Genomic DNA, 21,936 nt, shown 5'->3' on the forward strand with positions numbered 1-21,936 from the left:
AAGTAGGATGTGAGGAGAAGGATTATATATGAGGATATCAGCATCTTGTATTGTTTCAGCCCCGCCATTGGCCTCGGGCTCAGGGATGCCTCTACCAAGAATGGCTAGCATGGTCTTCTCCATGAGGGTCAGGTTATGCAGGTGAGCCTGCCCCCGCCAGTTAGGTCCTGCTGGTGCTGGTTGTAAGCCAGCTTTTCCTGCAAGAGAAAGGGAAGTGTGTCAGTGAGTTTGGTGCAATATGTTTGGGTGATGTGCCTGGGATAACTTCCCTGCTCTTCTTTGAAATAGTGACATGAGATCTTTTACATCCACTGAGAGGGCAGATGTTGCCTCGGTTTAATGTCTCATCCAAAAGACAGCACCTCCGACAGTGCAGCACTCCCTCAGTACTACACTGGAGTGCCAGCCTAGAGTTTTGTGCTCAAGTCCCTCAAGTGGGGCTGTGAACCCACAACCTTCTGACTCAGAGGCAACGGTGCTACCAACTGAGCCACAGCTGCCACTGTTCAATGAGCTGGTCCAGGCTGAATGCATCTCCCCTTTAAGAGGTGCAGACTGCCCTTAAGAAGTGCAGGCTAGCTTTAAGTGGTGCTAGCCTCGCATCAACTTGGGCCTCCTGATGAGTGTTCAGCCACTCAGCAGCACATTCAGCGCTGGGCTGAACAACGTAATCATGCTAATCAGCAGGCAGAATGACGTTCGTGTACCGCCTGCATTCCTGTGAATGGGTGCGGGTTGATTGCACATCCCGATCCCTGCACCAGTTTTCAGGTGGCTAGCGAATTTCTAGGCCAAAGTCTTATCGCAAGCCTATCCTTATATGGTGTGAAATTTGTTGTCATAGTCTCCATGGTAACAGCCTTCAGAGGACATCTAACACACAATTTTCAAATATATATAGATTTTGGGATTGGTTCAGTTTGTATTTGGCTGATAGTTCCTTTTAGCATTTCACTGACTAATTTTTCAAAATTCCAGAGGTTCCTGTATCTTTATCCTGAGATATAAAGAGAACAATTCTTGTCAAATTGAGTACCAGTTGGAAAATAAACATGAGAAGAAGTTTTCAAATCTTAGTGAAGCAAAAAGGCTGTTTGAAAATCTGAGGAGAGACACAATCACATTCATGCAATATAAGGGAAACATGGTGGGCCTGAAATTTGAGGGTCACTCTCTGCCAGCACAGGTGCCCTGGAGAGGATCCCATGTCCTGCCATGGCATTGGACATAGGCCCCGTCCCAAATTGTGAGGGCAGGGTCATTTGCAGGGCTGGGCCAGGCCACCAGTGCTTGTTCTCAGCTGATGAGTGTTCTGTTGAGGCATTATCAGGGTAAAATGGGCGGAATTTCTAGGGTAGCTAGAAAACTCCCTCCGATACACCCTCTTTCACATCATATATATACGATCTGCATTTCCCACCAAACATGGATCCTATGCTCCTATCCCCACATATGATAACAGCAGAAATATACTATTGGATCTCTGCCCATTTTTCTTCAGCCTAATTCTGGGGAATGTAGCCGGGCAAGTGGTGGAAGTGTCAGTAGGAGAGCATTTTGGCGACAGTGACCACAATTCGGTGAGATTTAAGGTGGTCATGGAAAAAGACAAAGACGGCCCGGAAATAAGGGTTCTAAATTGGGGGAAGGCCGATTTTAATATGATAAGGCAGGATCTGGCCAAATTGGACTGGGAGCAGCTACTTATAGGAAAATCCGCATCAAAACAGTGGGAGACTTTCAGAAGGGAAATAGAGAGAGTACAACGCCAACATGTTCCTGTAAAGGTCAAGGGTGGGACCAACAAGCAAAGGGAACCTTGGATGACAAGGGATATACAAAAATGCATTAGAAATAAAAGGGGGGCTTTTGGCAGTTACAAAAGACTAAAGACGGAAGAAGCCCTAGAGGAGTATAAAAAATGCAGGGGCATACTTAAAAAAGAAATTAGGAGGGCGAGGAGGGGCCATGAAATAACACTGGCGAGCAAAATAAAGGAAAATCCTAAGATGTTTTATAAGTATATTAAGGGCAAGAGGATAACCAGGGAAAGGGTAGGGCCCATTAGGGACCAAAGTGGCAATCTGTGTGTAGAGCCAGATGATGTAGGCGGGGTTTTAAATGAATTTTTTGCATCTGTGTTCACTATGGAGAAAGACGATGCAGACATAGAAATCGGGCAAGGGGGCTGTGACATACTTGAACATATTAGCATCGAGAGGGAGGAGGTGCTAGCGGTTTTAGCAGGCCAAAAAGTGGATAAATCCCCAGGCCCAGACGAGATGTATCCCAGGCTGCTGTGGGAGGCAAAGGAGGAGATTGCAGGGGCTCTGACACAAATTTTCAGAACCTCTCTGGCCACAGGGGATGTACCAGAGGACTGGAGAACAGCTAACGTAGTACCATTATTCAAGAAGGGTAGCAGGGATAAACCAGGGAATTACAGGCCAGTGAGCCTAACATCTGTGGTAGGGAAATTATTGGAAAAAATTCTGAGGGACAAAATTAGTCTCCACTTGGAGAGGCAAGGATTAATCGGGGATAGTCAGCATGGCTTTGTCAAGGGTAAATCATGTCTGACAAATCTGATTGAATTTTTCGAGGGGGTGACTAGGGGGGTGGATGAGGGAAATGCTGTGGATGTGGTTTACATGGACTTCAGTAAAGCTTTTGACAAAGTCCCGCATAGGAGACTGGTCAAGAAGGTAAGAGCCCATGGGATCCAGGGTGCCTTGGCGCGTTGGATCCTAAACTGGCTGAGTGGCAGGAGGCAGAGGGTGATGGTCGAAGGTTGCTTTTGTGACTGGAAGCCTGTGTCCAGTGGGGTACCTCAGGGATCGGTGCTGGGTCCCTTGTTGTTTGTGATCTACATAAATGATTTGGATGAGAATGTAAAAGGTATGATCAGTAAGTTCGCAGATGACACGAAAATTGGTGGGGTGGTAAATTGTGAGGAGGAAAGCCTCAGGCTACAGGACGATATAAACGGGTTGGTCAGATGGGCGGAAAAGTGGCAAATGGAATTTAACCCTGAAAAGTGCGAGGTGATGCATTTTGGACGGACAAATAAGGCAAGGGAATACACAATGAGTGGTAGGACCCTAGGAAGTACAGAGGGTCAGAGGGACCTTGGTGTACATGTACATAGATCCCTGAAGGCAGCGGAACAGGTAGATAAGGTGGTTAAAAAGGCATATGGGATACTTGCCTTCATTAGCCGAGGCATAGAATATAAGAGCAGGGAGGTTATGATGGAACTGTACAAAACGCTGGTGAGGCCACAGCTGGAGTACTGTGTGCAGTTTGTGATTGCTTTGGAGAGGGTGCAGAGAAGATTCACCAGGATGTTACCTGGGATGGAGCGCCTCAGCTATGAAGAGAGGCTGGACAGGCTGGGGTTGTTTTCCTTGGAGCAAAGAAGGCTGAGGGGGGACCTGATTGAGGTGTACAAAATGATGAGGGGCATAGATAGGGTAGACAAAGAGGAACTTTTCCCCTTAGTAGGGGGGTCAATAACAAGGGGGCATTGATTCAGGGTAAGGGGCAGGAGATTTAGAGGGGATTTGAGGAGGAACTTTTTCACCCAGAGGGTGGTTAGAATGTGGAACTCAATGCCTGAAAGGGTGGTAGAGGCAGGAACCCTCACAACATTCAAGAAGCATTTGGATGAGCACTTGAAATGCCATTGCATACAAGGCTATGGACCAAATGCTGGAAAATGGGATTAGACTGGACAGGGATGGATGGGCGGCGCAGACACGATGGGCCGAAGGGCCTCTTTCTGTGCTGTAAAACTCTATGACTCTCTATGACTCTATGATAATGCCTGGGAAATATGTCCAGAAAACAGACTGAGAAATATCAGGACCAGTATCATTTTTTCTAAAACTCCAAACAGTATAGTTGCTCAATGGTGGTGAGGAAGGTTCTCTCAAAGGAAAATCAACTCCATAACACTTCTACAACTTTGTATTCTACAGAATTCATCAGTTCAATTAAATTTCCCTTTCTCCTCCCACCCCACCCCCACCCCCCTGCCTTCCCCAAAGTTCAAGTGATCTTCTATTTTGCCCTCAATCCCATTGCAAGTATCTAATTCTGAAGTTCTAGGTTATCAAAACAAATGAATTGTGTATTGAGCCAAAGAGAATTAAAAAAAGCTGATAATAAACATAAAAATAAGAGTACATAAATCTTGAAAATGTGGTATATTTGTGTTAAAAAAAATCTGTGTGGTAGCACTATTGTACTGTCACAAAAACATTATATTCCTACAACAATATTGATATTGTAAATCTAATGTGAACACTTCTAGAGAATGCTGTTAGATGGAGACATCTGAGTGATTGATGTATTTGTATCTCCTGCAATTTCAGTAGCTAAAGGAGATAAGAATAAGGTATCTTCAGTTATATAACAGCTGATGGTAGTGAAGTGTAGAACATGTTCTATAGAGAGAGAGGCAATAAGATTAAGATTGTAATATTATTGAATGAACCATGGTCTAATAACTCTAGCCTTACTGCACTTGAGCTCCTTGTAAATATTTATGTGACACATTGGAAAGCTTTTTAAAGCTTAAAACATCTGCAGTGCATTAAGCGTCAGCTGCCCATCTGTTACTATGGTATCATTTCTGCATTTGAAACATGGGGTTATAAAATACCTCAAAGACGTTAGAACTAAATCAATGCACTATTCCTATTCAACTATCCGTATTTAGAGGCACAAAGTTAAATATTTTACATATATATCTCTATATATAAAGTATTACTCAATCTCCGATCTCCCAGATGGGGGAGGGGGATAGAAATTGGCCAACGACTGGTTTTGAGTGCGAAGGCAGGACTGCATCTTTAATAACAACAGAACATGCTGGAAAAACTCAGCAGGCCAGGCAACATCTGTGGAGAGAGAAATAGAGTCAACGTTTTGGGTCAAAACCCTTCTACAGAACTGAGAGAAAGGGCAGGAAATGAAACAAAAGGCAGTTTGGGGGGCTGGGAAATGGGGAGGGGATGAAAGAAGAGACATTAAGAGATATTCAAGGTGAGACGAGATGGTAATAGGATAGGTAAAGAAACAGACAATGCCTCTAAATGAAGTGTGAAATGCGCTGGCAGAGTGAGAGACAGCTGCCGTGTGGGAGAGAGAGAAAAAAAAGGAAAAGTCAAAAACCAATAGTGTGGATAAAAAATATAAAAATATAATAGGTGCTGAGGTTATGATCTGAAGTTGTTGAACTCGATATTGAGTCCGGAAGGATGTAAAGGGCCTAATCGGAAGATGAGGCATCTGTAACGTGCTCCTGAACTGGGAGGCCCAAGGCTAGCCTGAAATTGGACCTCATTAACAATAATTAGTCGAGCTGCTGGCACCTGTCATGCCTCCACAGGCAGTTCATAATTCAGTACCATTTTAAATTATATTTTTTGTTCCTTTTTTATTCAATACTTTGACAAAATGTACAACAATTTGGGAAGGAAAGAGGCAAAGTTGGTTGGGGCATAGGAGTGTCTCTGAAATACAAGCTGAAGAGCTGAGAGATAACTACCTGGCAATGACCAGTCTCATCAGGGCCTGGGTCAGCAGATATGTAGCCATACATCTGTTGCAAGGCCGCCTGCAGCAACCATATAGTATAACGCTGGCAGATCCAGAGATGGTAATAGCCAGCTATGATCTGACACTTGGATCCAGTTCCCTGCAGACATGCTGCAATGCTGAACTAATGGGATGGTGCTGTGGAGTGGCACAGAGGACCACTGGTCCAGCAATGACTCAAATTTAATATTCTTATCCTTGTGTTACAATCCCTCCATGGCTTCGACCCTCACTATTTCTGTATCGCCTCCAGCCCTACAACACTCCAAGAACTGTATTCCTCCAATTATGGCCTCTTGGTTATCTCCGATTTCCTTCGTCCCTCTACTGATGGCTGTACCTTCATCTGTCTAGGCCCTAAGTTATGGAATTGCCTCCATAAACCTCTCTGCCTCTCTGTTCTCCTTAAGATGCTCTTTAAAACCTTCCTCTTTGAACAAGTTTACTGTCCAAATATATTCTTATGTGGCTCGGTGTCAAAGTTTGTCTGAAAACACTCCTGTGAAGTCTTGGAATGTTTTACTATGTTAAAGACGCTATATAAATGCAAGTTTTTGTTCCTTGCAACCAATTCATGCAACAGCTCTTTGACTTTAACTGTGGGTCAGGAATTGGGTTACTGTGATAATGGCTTGTAGACTGATTCCTGCACTTTGGGTTTTGGAAGGGGTGGTGTGTGTGGTCAGCTTTGCCTCTGGCTCCCTGAGCGGTTCGAATCACTCCCACTCTATTGGTTCTAGGTTTTGGACTTATTTGGGGGTTGTAATAAAATTGCAACAGACAACTGAGTTGGTGAAAAGAACTTGGATTTTATTTTGAGACAGGAAAATATACAATACAATAAATCTTATACTCTAAAAGGGGGAACACTTCGGAATATGCGAAGGAGAATGACAATAGACAAAATACCTTACCCCTCCCAATCCCACTATACTAACTAGGTTGAATTCCAGAGGACCAGGAAATGCTCACCAAACGACTTTCTTGACAGTTGTAGAGGTTCGCGATTTGGGGGTTCTCTCTAGCTGTGGCAGTTGGGGCCTGTCGTACCCCGGACGTGGTGGAAGACTGCACTTGCGTTGGGTTTTCAGTCTTCACGAGTCCACTGATGCTGTCGGGTGCGTTTTTGGATTTATCGGGTAAGTACCCAATTTCCTTTGGTTAGGTATAGTTTTTAGAGTCTTTTGTGTTAAATCTTACGCAGGGGTAAGTCAGGCTAGCTTGTAGAGTGGAAACAAGTTTGCGAATCTTTGGGTTTTCCCAGGTTGGTTTCTTGTTGGTCGCGGTGGCCCAATATTACCTAGTTGGTGGTAATATTGTTAGTTGTTGGTTTCTTGGGGCCTTTGGTTGCCGCGATTCCTTTCTCCTTTCACTTCATTCTTCTTTCCTCAAGTCTCCGATTCTCCGATGATGATGAGTAGTACCTTCTTCTCTCGTGTTGTTGTTCTCAGAGACAGTTTGTATTGGGACGAACTGCGAGGTGAACTTGAACCTTTCTGAGCTGAACTCAAAACTGTGAACTGCTTCTGTGTCAAAGCAGGCCTCAATTATACTGTTTTGAGGCCTGGCCTATTTGACCGCCAAATCTCCTCTGGCCCATTGTTAATTTTAGCGGGCTCATTAATTTTAATAGTTTTAAAATTCTTATCGAGTTTCGGAACTGGTCCCATCTATTTTTAATTGACTTTTAACTAGTTTTGGGATTGCTTTGAAATCAGTTTAAGTGTGCAAAGTGGTTTTGGATGTCTCTCTAAGTGGGTTTAAACTGTTGTTCGATTGTCTTCTCCTGCTGGGGCCAGGGTCACTTTTGTTGACTAGTGGCATGTATTGTATTATTCATGTTCTTGATGGCCCTGTAGGTTTTGGCGGGAACTGTCCTTCCGTGGGCCTATTGTCTTTATGTAGAATTGCTGGGATGGCCCAGAACATTCTCAGACAATCTGGCCTTTTCCAATACTCAAACTGTCTGTTCCTTTGGTTAGCTTTTCCACAAGCCTGGACATGCCTTTTAAAATAGCCAAAAGTCCTGGGGTTTTGATTTTAAGTCCCTTTTGGCCCAATATTCTTTCAAACAGTCCAAAATCTTCCCTATTCTTGGTTTGGGGGAATCCGTAGAATTTTGCGAGCCTTACAGTTTCCATTTCTTTTACTTTTTCCTATCTCTTCACTACCTCTTGAGGCTCGGCAAAGGCTACTAATGGTTCACGATACTTACTGAGTCTCTGTGAAAAGACTTTCAGAATTTTATTCCCCTTATTGTAACATTCCCCTTTAATTGTCTTCAACCCTTTAAATTTCCTGTCCTTGCAGTTTCCTATTCCCACCACTGGTGTGCTCCATACCCCTGTTCTGATCTACATCTGAAGATATGCTTCAGTGAACTGGTCTTGGAAAATTGCAGACAGCACACTTCCATTTGAGCCAGACTAAAACTCGCCAATAACAATCTGAGTCTAAACTACGCCAACAGAAAATATGCCAACATTTTTAATGTGCAAACCAAAAATAAGTGCCTAGAAATTCCAGTACACCAAAAATCTGCCGGTGCCACCATGAGCGGCTGTTAACGGCCGGCTGAATTCATAGCGCAGGCAGCTTTGGCATTTTGGTGCTGCCTGCTAATTTAAATTAGCACAGCGCGAATGTAGATGGCTGCTTCTAGGCTGGCAGTCCCATAGGGAGCTCCTCATTGCTTCACCTCTATCCATGGGAATCTGCTGCCATCCTTTGCCCTTCCTCTCCCAAACCTTCACTCTTCCAGTAGCTTTATTAGTTTGTGCATTTTAGCCCTAACTACAAGTTAACTGCTATTTTAAATTGCCATTACCCATTCCCCCAACCCCTATGCCTGTTTTCTGCTTCTCTCACTGAGCTGTTGGATCGCTTCTCAAATTTGTCTTCTGTATTCCTGGACTTCACTAGACATCAAGACTACACTTTTGCACTGGACTACACTGGGTTACATTTAAAACTCATCTGCTGTGTCTCTGATTTGCTGATCTGCTGCTAAAATAATGGCCCAGAAATTCGGGTCTCCACGGGTGAGTACGCACGGGGTACTCACCCGTAGGCCCAATGGAAGTGCTGGTTTCGTGCATGCACTGCGCATGCGTGGGAAACCGGCACTTCCGTTCCCCTGAACAAAGGGCTTCAGAGGTCGAACGCGTGCGCAAGAGAGGCTGCGCGTGTGCATCGAACATACTTTTTTTTTGCAGGTTTTCCCAGGAGGGTAAGTCTCCAAAAGTTACACATATAAAAAGCATTTTTTCCACAGGTTTATTATTTTTAAATACTTTAAAGAAAGGTAAGTTTATTTTTAGCCCCGTTAGAAAATAAAATTATTTTTTTCAAAAATTTAAATGATTGTTTAAAATAGTTATTTCATGTAATTTATAGTTTATTTAAAAAATGTGATTTAAAAAAAAAATTATTTGACGATTTAGTGATGTTTTGGGGCTTATAGTATTTATAAGTTTGATAGCCCTTCCTGTCAAACTTATGAATGAAGCATTCCCTGCTACCATTGGCTCTCCATGGCCCACGTGATCCCGGGGACGCATCGAACTAACTGCGCCCCTGGGATACGCAAGCACTGCACGCCGGCAGTTGGAGGAGGCCCAGGATCGCAATTCCACGGGGGTCCACAGCTCAATGGCCGGCGCGCAAGGTAAGTGCAGGTCGGGGGCTTACACCCGCGGGAAGCCCCCGACCCGAATTTCTGGGCCATTAATAAAGTAACTTTGGTCAGCTGCAGCTCTTCCCCCACTGCTGCTGTTCTCTGCTGAGCTGGGTGACTCATTCTACTGGTTTGCCAGCTTTGTTGGTTTCCGGCTAGTGATTTACATTTCTCCACCGCTTCTGATCTACAGTGACCTCCAACTTCGCCATCATCTTTTTGCCCCACAACCGATTCTGCACATCTCCTGAAAATAACCTCCATCCTCCAATTCTCTACCCTTCAAATCGTTTCTGGATTTAACTCGCCCACTGCACCTGCCTTCGAACTTGGACAATAGTTCGTCAACACTCCATGCCGACTCCACCCCACCTACGTCAACTTTATCCCTCCATGGGACATCTGACTTTAACACTGGACTTCTTCCTATTGTCTCCAACCTATTCCCTGTTACTATCAGGAAATATGTATCCTGATTGCTACATAACCAGACTTATGGAACTTGAGCTTTCCCTGTGTCCATTCACATGCTTATTTTGGCTGCCACTCTGGACCCAAGTCGATCACTTCTATTTCCACTTCTTTCTCCCCCTTTTTCTTTTCTCTCTACCCCTCCTTGACCGCACTCTCCTGTCATCCTTCACTGTTTTCCTCCTTCAGCCTCTGCACTGAGCGACTTCTGATCCTTGGTGATTTCAACCTCCATCTCAGTTCATCATGCTCTCTCTCCTCTGAGTTCACTGCCCTCCTATCCTCCCTTAATCTCTCCCTCCATGTAAACTCCCCAACCCATATTTATGGCCACCTCTTTGACCTTGCCATCTCAAGTGGCCTCACTACTCCCATCATGTCAATCACAGATAAGGCCATCTCTGACCACTTCCTTGTATCGCTCTTCACCCACATCCCCTGCCCGCTGCCAACCCTACTTCCTTCTGTGTCCGCCCCTGGAAAAAATTCTCTCCCAACTCACTTACAACTGCACATACAAAATGCCAACTGTCCAGCCTTTGGCCCTCCATTCACCACAACATTTCTGCAGCTACCAATCTGCTTAATCAAACACTCATCACCACCTTTGATGCCCTCGTCCCTATTAAAACTATCACTCTCTCTCACTCTTGCCATTCCCCCTGTACAGCCCTCATCTTTACTCCCTTATGTTCAAGGGACGCAGGCCTGAACAGATCTGGCGGACAACTGGTTTAGCCATTCACCGTGAGATCTGGCTGGACCACATTATCAGGTCCTGCTCTCATCTGCCAAAACTGCTCACTATTCCAGGATAATTCTGGAATGCAAAGATAACCCCCGTCTTCTTTTCTCCACTGCAAACGATCTTCTTAAATCCCTCTCCCCTCTCTCCTCCATCTTCACTTCCAACAAGTGCAAGGAGCTCATGGACTTCTTTGTCTCTAATATTGAGACCATCCAATCAGCTGCCTCTGCCATTTCCCTTCCATGCCATCTTTCCCAAAACTCCATGTTTGAATCCCTCCAATCAGGTTTCTGCCCCACCACAATACTGAAACGGCTCTTTTCAAAGTCACAAATGACATCCTATGCAACTATGACAAAGGTAAACTATCTCTCCTCATCCTTCTTGAATTGTCTGCAGCCTTTGACACAGCTGACCACACCATCCTCCTTCAACACCTCTCCACCATCATCCAGCTGGGTGGGACTGCACTCGTCTGGTTCCATTCTTATCTATCTAATCATAGCCAGAGAATCACCTGCAATGGCTTCTCTTCCTGCTCCTGCACCGTTTCCCCTAAGGATATATCCTTGGCCTCCTCCTATTTCTCATCTACATGCTGCCCCTCGGCGACATCATCCAAAAACAGAGCATCAGTTTCCACATGTACGCTGACGACACCCAGCCCTACCTCACCACCACTTCTCTCGACCCCTTCACTGTCTCTAAATTGTCAGACTGCTTGTCCGACATCCAGTACTGGATGAGCGGAAATTTCCTCCAACTAATTATTGGGAAAACCAAAGCCATTGTCTTCGGCCCCCGCCACAAACTCCGTACCCTAGCCACCGACTCCATCCATCTCCCTAACATCTGTCTGAAGCTGAGCCAGAATGTTGGCAAATTTGGTGTCATATTTGACCCTGAAATGAGTTTCCGACCACATATCTGCGCCATGACTCAGACTGCCTATTTCCACCTCCGTAACATCATCCATCTCTGCCCCTGCCTCAGCTCATCTGCTGTTGAAACCCTCATCCATGTCTTTGTTAGCTCTAGACTTGACTATTCCAATGCACTCCTGGCTGGCCTCCCACTTTCCACCCTTCGTAAACTTAAGGTCATCCAAAACTCACACCAAGTCCCGATTGCCCATCACCCCTGTGCTCGCTGACTCACATTGGCTCCCGGTTAAGCAATGCCTCAGTTTTAAAATTCTCATCCTTGTTTTCAAATCCCTCCATGGCCTTGCCCCTCTCTACCTCTGTAATCTCCTCCAGCCTCGCAACCCGCCGAGATATCTGCATTCCTCTAATTCTGGTCTTTGAGCATCCCTGATCTTAATCACTCAAACATTGGTGGCTTTGCCTTCAGCTGCCAAGACCCTAAACCACTCCACCTCTTTTTCCTCCTTTAAGACGCTTGTTAAAACCTACCTCTTTGACCAAGCATTTGATCATCTACCCTAATTTTTCCTTATGTGGCTCTGTGTCCAATTTTGTTTTATCACACTGCTGTGAAGCACCTTTGGAAAATTTATTACGTTAAAGGCGCTATATAAATATATGTTATTGTTGTTGTTGTAGCACTAAACTTGTTAAATCCGTGAATCTTAAGGTATGGTGTTCTTCAATAAATAGACGGAGACTGCAGATGAACAATCAACAGGTGTTTACTGGATGAGGGTATTCTAAAAACTAACAGTACAGATCCCTACTCAGGGTTTATATACAGGTGTGGTCACTGCCGGTACTACAGTATACAGGAGCTGTAAAAGTAGTTCACCTCTTAAAGGTACATACACTACAATTCCTCCCCTTTTAGATTAACAGTACCATAACATTCAATTAACAGTTAACACTTTTAACATGCACATTAACTGAAATAGTCCATTTATAGATTCAGTCTTTGGGATGGCTTCCTGATCCTTTCTGGATAGTGCCTTTCCTGAGTGTCTTGCTCTTGGTGCGGAGGCGATTCTGGCTCCCTGTCGTCGGTTAGTTCATCAGCTTCCGATGCTACTGTTTCTGGGGTAGATGCTACCGGTATGTGGGGTTCATCACCAGGTACGCGAGACATGGGGTTGACTCGTTCCTGTGACGCTAGGATCTGGTCGACATGGCGTCTCACAATGTTCTCCCCAATATCCACTGTGTACATTAGTGGCCCCTGCCGTGTGCATATCGTTCCTGGTTGCCATTTCTCTGTTCGGTAGTCGCGGGCCAAGACTGGTTGTCCTACATTGAAGCTCCTTGTCGGCTTCTCATTGATGTGCTGGAATTGCTTATTCTCAACATTTCTTCGTACATTTGGTCTGAGCAAATCCAGACGAGAACTCAACCTTCAGTTAAAGAACATCATGGCCGGGGTCTGGTAGGTAACTGCATGTGTCGCATTTCTGTAGGCTAACAGGAAATTGTCCACCTTATGATGCAGTGGAATGTCGTCATCGCACATGGCCCTTACTGCCTTTTTAAAGGTTTGTATGAACTTCTCAGCCAATCCATTTATGGCTGGATGATACGGGACGGATGTGTAATGCCTTACCCCATTCCTTCTCATAAATTTCCGAAACTCTTCGGACACAAACTGTGGTCCGTTATCAGAGCAAATCTGTTCTGGCAAGCCGTTCCTGGCAAATATGGTCCGTAGGACTGCAATCGTTTTCTCCGTAGTGGTGGAGGACATTTTGATCACCTCAGGCCATTTCGAGTGCGCATCCACTGCTATTAAGAACATTGAGTCTATGAATGGACCAGCAAAATCAATATGCACCCGTTGCCATGGAGAGGAGGGCCACTCCCATGGGTGTAGCGGGGCATGTGGTGGTGCATTTTTGACCTTCTGGCATCCTGAGCAGCTCTTTGTTAGGTCCTCGATTTGTTGATCGATCCCCGGCCACCACACATAAGCCCTAGCAAGGCTTTCCATTTTCACCCCTCCCAGATGGCCTTCGTGAAGCTCATTGAGCACTCTCTCCCTTAACTTGGGTGGAATTACCACTCGGGATCCACACATCAGTGTCCCCTGGCATACTGACAGCTGTTCTCTTCTGGATGAGAATGCTGGCAACAGTGAGTCGCCATGTGTTGGCCATCCCTTCACCGTCAAATCATATACCCGAGACAGTGTCGGATCATTTCGGGTCTCCTTCTCTGTATCCGCGTTAGTTACTGGCAAGCGTTCAATTATAGTTGAATAAAATATTTCGACAGGGTCCACTGCTGGTACTTCCTCCGCAGTAGGCAGTGGCAGGCGTGATAGCCCATCAGCGTTTCCATGCTGTTTCGTGCACTTATACTCTATTTCATATTGGTTCGCCCCTAGAAAAAGGGACCATCTTTGTAGCCATTGCGCAGTCATCACCGGAACGCCCTTCTTTGGATTAAAGATGGAGACAAGTGGTTGGTGGTCAGTCAGCAAGGTGAACTTCTGCCCGTGCAGATAGTGGTTGAACTTTTTCACTCCCCATCCTAGGCTGAGGGCCTCCCTGTCAATCTGGGCATAGTTGCGCTCGGCTGAGGTTAGTGACCGAGACGCAAAGGCTACTGGCGTCTCCAACCCGTCTGGGAATTTGTGCGACAGCACCGCTCCAATACCATAGGGTGATGCATCACACGCCAACTGAATTGGTAGTGCTGGGCTGAAATGAGCCAACACCTCTTTTGATGTGATCAATTCTTTGCACTTCTAGAAAGCTCGTTTACATTCGTCATTCCACTTCCATGGTACCCCCATTTGCAGTAGGGTGTTCAGTGGGTGTAATACTGTAGACAAATTTGGTAAGAACTTATGGTAGTAGTTTACCAGCCCGAGGAACGACCTCAGTTGTGAGACATTTTCCGGTGCTGGAGCCTTGACTACTGCCTCAATCTTTTCAGGGGACTTATGTAACCCCTCTTCATCAATAACGTGGCCACAATACGGGATCTGCTTCTGGAAAAACTCACATTTGTGGCGATTAGCTCGTAGCCCATATTCCTTCAATCTAGTGAGCACCTGCTCCAGGTTGGCGAGGTGATCACTGTCATTTTCGCCCGTGACCAGGATGTCGTCCAAATAACACTGGGTCCCTGGAATCCCTTGCAGGACTTGATCCATTGCCCTTTGCCAAATAGCCAGAGCTGATGCTACCCCGAACACCAGCCGGTTGTATTGGTAGAGACCTTTGTGAGTGTTGATCGTGAAGTATTGTTTCGAGGCTTCTTCTACCTCCATTTGCAGGTACGCCTGGGCCAGATCAATCTTAGTGAAGCATTTTCCTCCAGATAGCGAGGCGAAAATATCTTCAATCCGCGGAAGTGGATATTGTACCGTGTGAAGGACTGGGTTCACTGTCACCTTAAAGTCCCCACAGATGCGAACCTTCTTTGGTTCCCCAGGTGTATTACTCAATGACCTCTTCATTACAGGAATGATGGGTGTAGCCCACTCGCTCCAGTCCACTTTGGACAGTACTCCTGAACATTCCAAACCTTCCAGCTCTGCTTCGACGGCTGGGCGGATCACATAAGGCACCAGTCTGGCCTTAAAAAACTTTGGGCTTGCATTTTGCTCTATTTTGATCATCGCTGTTATGCCTTTTAGTGTTCCGAGTCCCTCCTGGAACAGTTCTTGTGCATCAGTTAGCATTTTTGACAGTCGTCCAGGTGTGATGTCGTCATCCTTTTTGGCCTCTACCGTCAGTGCCTGTATTGAATGCCAATCTAACTGTATCTTCCGGATCCATTCACATCCTAGTAGTGGTGGTCCTCCATCTGGCAATACATATAGATCCATCTTTGGTGTTTCCTTGCTGTTGTATATCACATTCACCCTTATTTTTCCTTTGGGGTAGACTTTTTGCCCCGTGTACGTCTTCAAGACAATCTCTGTATCTCTCAAGGGTATATGTGAGAATAGCCGCTTGTAGTCCCTTCGGTTTATGACTGTTAGGGCTGATCCTGTGTCCAATTCCATTTTCACTTGGACTCTGTCTATCTTGAGCGTGGCCCAGATAGTTTGGTGATCCTCCATTTTGATTACCTTATGTAGTTTCAGACAACCCAGCCCTTGAGCACTGGCTGCGCTCTGCGCGTTTTCCTGCACGCCTCTCTCGTTGCCGCCGCTCGGTCCTGAACCCCGGCTGTGCTTTACCCTCTCTCTCTTTTTGTTTTCTGTCGACGCCGCTCGGTCTTCAGCCCCCGGCTGCGCCCTGTGCGCTTTACCCTCTCTCTTACCCCGTCGACACTGCTCGGCCTTTTCTGTGCCGTCGGTCAGCTCCAGCCGCCGCTGTCCGGGAAGGGTCTGCATCGTACCTGTTGCCAGCCTGTTGCGCTGGATCGTCGTGACTGGAGAACCAAGCCCAGCTCTCAACTGCCTCCCCTGTGATGCTCACTCTCTGCTGGATGACTGGGCGGTTGCTCGTGGTCGACGCCCGTGCTTCTGGCATCGACTTTCTTCCACCATCCTCCAGGAGCGAATCTCTGGGAGGAAATGCAGAGTTGCAGGTAGGTTCGAATTGGCCTCGTCACCACTGCTAAATCCGTGAATCTTAAGGTATGGTGTTCTTCAATAAATAGAGGGAGACTGCAGATGAACAGTCAACAGGTGTTTACTGGATGAGGGTATTCTAAAAACTAACAGTACAGATCCCTACTCAGGGTTTATATACAGGTGTGGTCACTGCCGGTATTACAGTATACAGGAGCTGTAAAAGTAGTTCTCCTCTTAAAGGTACATACACTACAAAACTTAGCTCTTTTGCCGGCACTACTCTCAGCAGGAGGCCTAATGTAGCATGGCTGTACAGTCCCTGGAACAAGAACAGCATTATCTTAAAGCCAGCCGCTAATTTTATAAAGCTGTTTCAGTCCCTTAAAAGACAACTGCCTTCTAAAATGAAAAGAAATAAAAATCCTTTAAAAATAGGCAGTTTTATCCCTTAAAGCTCACCTGCCTTCTGAAAAAAATAAACAATAAAATAATTCCCAAATGGCAGTCTTTAGCTCTTAAAGCTGAATTGCTTTCCGCACCTAAAAAAAATGGTAAAATTGCTTCAGCACTAACATAAATGACTGAACAAGCCAGGGAAGGGGCACCTAGGGTCTCACATGCAGCATTTCAGCTTTGTGCATGGGGTCAACACTGCAAGAGTGCTCCTCTACCCACTTCTTTCTTTCCCGCTCTCCGTTCACCAAAACTCCACCCTTCCTCATTTCACATAAATGCAGCCTTCCCAGCCAGTGGTTGAACAAGAAGAGGGAGAAGAGAGAAAAGAACAAGAAGAGAAGAAACACTGTCACTCGATTTGACACTCCCAGCCACCAGCTCCTCGAGGTCGTCCTGCAAGGTCATCCTACAGTCTCCCCTCTGAAAGTCGGCAGCCTTCCACCAACTATGCTGCAGCCACTGGGGTAGCACTGTGTGACATCAGTAGGGTAGGCACAGACACACAAGACAGTCACTAAGGGAATGCATAAGGGTGATTATTTGATTTCTTGATGTCATATTGGATGGATAGATGTATAAAGTTCAATTGGAAAGTTTGCTTTGTAGTGGCTTTTATTTCAGCATTGTGGCCAAGAGGACGCTATGATAGTCAGTAACAGAGGGAAGGTAAGATGTGGGAGCAACGTTGAAAGGGGAATTGGGGTTGTGGTCACTGGTACTGCAGGCGGATGAATCCATGCCGGATATCATGGCCAGAAAGGGGATGTCTGGGTTGTATCCTTCCTTCTGCTTCCTCCTCTTCCATGTCTTCCTCTTCCCTGTGTGAGCGGATCCTGGAAATCTGAAGTAAAAGCAGAAAATTCTAGAAATACTCAGCAGTTCAGGCAGCATCTCGACCTGAGATGTGAACTCTGTTTCTCTCTCCACAGATGCTGCCTGACCTGCTGAGTATTTCCAGCATTTTCTGTCTTCTCAGAGGCCTTCCTTTACCATCCGAGGCCTTGCAAGCATCCAGCAGCACTCACTGCACTCCCTGAACACTTTAAAACTTTTAACATTTATTGCACCAAGCCACTACTTCAATAAAATATTAAAAATCCAGTCTAAAAGCTTAAATGCAAACTTACCTGAATGATGTGTGTGTCCCTTTAAGTAACGCTAACCGCGTCTCTTTCAGACTGCTGCACATTTGCTTTTCTGAGCAAGCTTAGGACTCAGCATTAAAGTCAGTGCAAAGGTCAAAGTTTGCAGAGCGTGGCATCACGTCGGCATTGCGCAAAATGATTTGCATTTCTAGGGCCAAAGCACTGCTAACAGCAGCGCTATGGCACTCATCAAAATGGCGGCCGCTGGGTCCCATGCTAGAGGTGGTGGAAGTGAAGTGGCTGCCATTTTTTTGAAGAAGCGGGCCTTAACAGAAAGTCTGCGAATTTCTAGGCCTATGTTCTTTGCTCTGTTACATATTGGGCTTTCCATGCCCTGCTATCACCAAAAAAAGGACTTAAGTAGTTGTGATCTTCGATCCACATGAAAATGCTGAATTTTTGAAACTTTATTGTGAGAGCATCTTTGTGGCTCACTCCTCCCATAGAGTGAACTTCTCTTTGCCCTCTCACCTCTTCCATTCCTACATATAACAAAGAAGCATGGACTCAAGGTTATTATGAGGTAGGAAAGATTACAGTAACTTTTTTCATACATGTTATTAGAACTTGGAACACTTTACCATAAGTGTCGATTAAGGCATTAGACAATGGGGATAATCTTTTGCATTTGCATTGTCTGCTGGCTGCAAATGTTAAGAAATTGTAGGCACAATTTCCACTGTTTTACAATTACTGGATGCAATTGGGGGCAATGGGCTGACAATTTCTGATGTACGCAGTCTGGAAACGTGGCTCGTAAAATTGGCTCTTATAACATAATTTAAAGGAAATTATAAAGAGTATTAGGAAAAGAAGAATATAAAAGGATGCTGAGAAAGATCAGGGTGAACCTGCACTGGAATGGGTAGGTGGTAATGGGTGGAGTGAGGTCATGGCCCAGAGCCTGGGAGGAGTGAGGTCAGGGGCCGGAACCTGGGAGTAGTGTGGTCAGGGGCCGGAGCCTGGGAGAAGTGAGGTCGTGGCCCGGAGCCTGGGAGGAGTGAGGTCACGGGCCGGTGTCTGGGAGGAGTGAGGTCAGGGGCCAGAGTCTGGGAGGAGTGAGGTCAGGGGCCGGAGTCTGGCAGGAGTGAGGTCAGGGGCCGGTGTTGAGTCTGTGTTTACAAATGCAGTTATACTGAATAACAGGACACAGACTACAGAAGTAAGTAAACAGGTCTTCAGTGATTGAGGGTCAGGGCGGAACTGAGGTACACTTTGCTCCGCAGGGTTTATATACCGGTGTGGTCACCACCGGTACTACAATGTACAGGAGCCATCAAAAAGTAGTCCATCACCTTAAGGTATCCTCTTAAGGTAGTACAGGTTACATACACTACAATTCCTCCCCTTTTAGCTTAACAGTGGACACCCCAAATTAATACACTACATGGATAACATATATACAATTTACACACAAGAACTGTTCAAAGATTCAGTCTCTGAGGAGGCCTCCTGATCCGGCCCGGATAATGCCTTTCAGGGATCTCTGGTTCCCGTTGCTGGGGTGACTCATCCACTTGATCTCCTATGGATTTAACATCATCCAATACGTTCGAGTCTGAGGTAGATGCTACAGGCTCAATAAGTTCTTCAACTGGTGTCCCTGCCGTAGACATGGGGTCGACCCTTGTTCTCGATTCCATCTTCACTTGGACTCCTGCTATCCGGAGCATGACCCAGATAGTTGGTGGTCTGCTGTGTTACCCACATTATGTATTTTCAGACAACCCAGTTCCTTACTGCTGGAGTCTGAATCCGTCTTCTGTTCATCCGAACTGTCCTCTGTCACCTTGTGTACTTTTTTGTACTTCTCCTGCGGTGACTTTTTGCTGCTGGTCTTCTTTCCCGACCGGCATACCCTCGCTATGTGACCAAGTTTGCCACATTGCCTGCATTCTTTGTCTTTGAACCAGCACTGGTTCTGGTCATGCGTTGTCCTTCCACAACGATAGCACTTTACTGCGCCCAATGCCATTTCATTGGTGCTGAATTCCAGTGGCCTTTGCTGTATCTCTGCAGCGTCCCGTGCTGCTGCCTCGTGGGATGCTGCAATGCTGAAAGCTTTGTCCAGCATAAGATCCTTTTCCTCTAGCAGTCGCTTCTGGGTTCCTTCCCTTAGGAGCCCACACACAAACTTATCTCTCAGTGCATCTGCTAGTCCTGTTCCGAACTGGCAGTACTTTGATAACTTGTGCAGTTCTGTTAGGAATTCAGCGTTGCTTTCTTCTTTAAGTTGAATTCTTTTGTAGAATTTAAATCGTTCCGCAATCAGCAGCGGCATGGGATTTAAATGCTCTTGCAGGATAGTAACAATATCTGCGAAACTCTTCCCTACTGGTTTGTCTGGGGTTACAAGGTTCCTTAATAACCCGTACGTCTTCACACCCATCGAGTTTAATAGGGTTAGTGCTTTCTTATCATCCGGTACCTCATTCGTTGCACAGTAAACTTCGATATGTTCCACATAAGTGGCCCAATCTTCCACATCGTTATCAAAAGCAGTGATGTTACCCATTTTTGGCATCCTTGCTGAGTTTCTCCTTTCCCTTCGGATATTATTTAATATGATGACTTTTTAAAAAATGTTTTATTTAAGATGGCGACTTTTCCCGCGCTTGGCGGCTTTTCCCGCGCTTGCCTTCTTCCCCCGCTGACTCAAGATGGCGATTCCCGCGCTGTTGCCGTCCTCGCCTCCCAGCGGTCCTTTATTTTCCTTCCGCTGCTGCTCTTGTTGCCCCGCCACTCCCGCGGTCCTTGTGGCCATAAACGCTTTTCTGGCTGCTGCGCGTCTCTGCCCCGATTGCAGTCCGGCCCCTGACACCGGTTGCGGTCGTGTTCTCCGCCCTTTTCATCATTTTCCCTCCCCTTCTCCCACTGACAACTCGGCCGACTTCCCCCCCGTGCCGCTCGATCGGGCTTACCCACCGCTGTCGTAGAAGGGATGATCACTGATGTTGGACTTTGTGGCCAGAAAACCAACCCGGGTTCCCGATGGCCTCCCATGCGATGCAGTGCTCAGCAGGATGTTGAGGGCGGATGCCCTTTTTCGACGCCCATTTCTGAGGACGAAGCTTCCTTGGATGCAAAACTGCCACTAGGTAAGATCAGACTCGTCGCCACTGTTGAGTCTGTGTTTACAAATGCAGTTATACTGAATAACAGGACACAGACTACAGAAGTAAGTAAACAGGTCTTTAGTGATTGAGGGTCAGGGCGGAACTGAGGTACACTTTGCGCCGCAGGGTTTATATACCGGTGTGGTCACCACCGGTACTACAATGTACAGGAGCCATCCAAAAGTAGTCCATCACATTAAGGTATCCTCTTAAGGTAGTACAGGTTACATACACTACAGCCAGAGCCTGGGAGGAGTGAGGTCAGGGGCCGGAGCCTGGGAGGAGTGAGGTCAGGGGCCGGAGCCTGGGAGGAGTGAGGTCAGGGGCCGGAGACTGGGAGGAGTGAGGTCAGGGGCTGGAGCCTGGGAGGAGTGAGGTCAGGGGCTGGAGTCTGGGAGGAGTGAGGGCAGGGGCCGGAGCCTGGGAGGAGTGAGTTCAGGGGCCGGAGCCTGGGAGGAGTGAGGTCAGGGGCCGGAGTCTGGGAGGAGTGAGATCAGGGGCTGGAGCGTGGGAGAAGTGAGGTCAGGGCCTGGAGCCTGGGAGGAGTGAGGTCAGGGGCCGGAGCCTGGGAGGAGTGAGGTCAGGGGCCGGAGCCTGGGAGAAGTGAGGTCAGGGGTTGGAGCCTGGGAGAAGTGAGGTCAGGGGCCGGAGCCTGGGAGGAGTGTGGTCAGGGCCGGAGCCTGGGAGGAGTGAGGTCAGGGGCTGGAGCCTGGGAGGAGTGAGGTCAGGGGCTGGAGCCTGGGAGGAGTGAGGTCAGGGGCTGGAGCCTGGGAGGAGTGAGGTCAGGGCCCGAAGCCTGGGAGGAGTGAGGTCACGGGCTGGAGTCTGGGAGGAGTGAGGTCAGGGGCCGGAGCCTGGGAGAAGTGAGGTCAGGGGCCGGAGCCTGGGAGAAGTGAGGTCAGGGGCCGGAGCCTGGGAGAAGTGAGGTCAGGGCCAGAGCCTGGGAGGCGTCGGGTCACGGGCTGGAGTCTAGGAGGATTGAGGTCAGGGGCCGGAGCCTGGGAGGAATGAGGTCAGGGGCCGGAGCCTGGGAGGAGTGAGGTCACGGGCTGGAGTCTAGGAGGAGTGAGGTCAGGGGCCGGAGCCTGGGAGGAATGAGGTCAGGGGCTGGAGTCTGGGAGAACATAAGAACATAAGAACATAAGAAATAGGAGCAGGAGTAGGCCAATCGGCCCCTCGAGCCTGCTCCGCCATTTAATAAGATCATGGCTGATCTGATCCTAACCGCCAATCCACTATCACAGAAACATCTCCTGAATCTAACAG

This window comes from Somniosus microcephalus, chromosome 1 (genome assembly GCF_052327205.1).
Source record: "Somniosus microcephalus isolate GS21.2 chromosome 1, FLI_Smic_1.0, whole genome shotgun sequence".
NCBI classification, from domain to species: Eukaryota; Metazoa; Chordata; class Chondrichthyes; order Squaliformes; family Somniosidae; genus Somniosus; species Somniosus microcephalus.